A 952-nucleotide genomic window follows, 5' to 3' on the forward strand; every position below is an offset into this window, starting at 1 on the left:
TAGGCCACACATCGGTTACTGATAGAATTTGGTTTCAGAACACCTTCTTTAGGCGTAAACGTATTTTCATGAAGACAGAATTTTTCCAGAGTCTTTTTCCAGTTAGAAAAGCCTACGAATGTAAATGCAAATTCTTTTTTTTGAAGAAAATTGTAATAGATTTTTAGCAGCTGCCTCTTTGCAGGTTTTGCAAAAAACTTCTTTGATAGATGCTTCATATTCTAGCCTTGTATATTTGATCGACCAAGACTGAAATGATCTTCCCTTGCCGGATTGTCCAGGTTTCGCCTGTGAACGGTTCTCGCCAGAAGACGACGAAGCAATTGACGACACAATAACTGTTGGAGGTTGACTCGCAGTATTATCAACTTCCAAGGGCGCATTTTTGGTAACAAATTTATCCTTTGCAAACTTAATTCACAATACACTAAGAGACTAAAGTAAACAAATAAAGTATATACATACAAAATAGTCCACTAGAAACTTCCTGGCAGATTAAAACTGTGTTCCCGACCGAGACTCGAACTCGGGACCTTTGCCTTCTGCGGGCAAGTGCTCTACCAACTGAGCTACCGAAGCACGACACATGCCCGGTACTCACAGCTTTACTTCTGCCAGTACCTCGTCTCCTACCTTCCAAACTTTACAGAAGCTCTCCTGCGAACCTTGCAGAACTAGCACTCCTGAAAGAAAGGATATTGCGGAGACATGGCTTAGCCACAGCCTGGGGGATGTTTCCAGAATGAGATTTTCACTCTGCAGCGGAGTGTGCGCTGATATGAAACTTCCTGGCAGATTAAAACTGTGTGCCCGACCGAGACTCGAACTCGGGACCTTTGCCTTTCGCGGGCAAGTGCTCTACCAACTGAGCTACCGAAGCACGACTCACGCCCGGTACTCACAGCTTTACTTCTGCCAGTACCTCGTCTCCTACCTTCCAAACTTTACTTTC

At 44.2% G+C, this 952-nt stretch overlaps 1 non-coding gene across 1 annotated transcript; it reads right to left on the bottom strand.

Moving 5' to 3' along the window:
• Window positions 1–504: 504 nt before the first annotated feature.
• Window positions 505–579, bottom strand: Trnal-cag. The gene has a single exon. It is a non-coding gene; the product is annotated as a tRNA-Leu (tRNA).
• Between the last annotated feature and the right edge of the window lie 373 nt (window positions 580–952).

This window comes from Schistocerca americana, chromosome 8 (assembly GCF_021461395.2).
Source record: "Schistocerca americana isolate TAMUIC-IGC-003095 chromosome 8, iqSchAmer2.1, whole genome shotgun sequence".
NCBI lineage: Eukaryota > Metazoa > Arthropoda > Insecta > Orthoptera > Acrididae > Schistocerca > Schistocerca americana.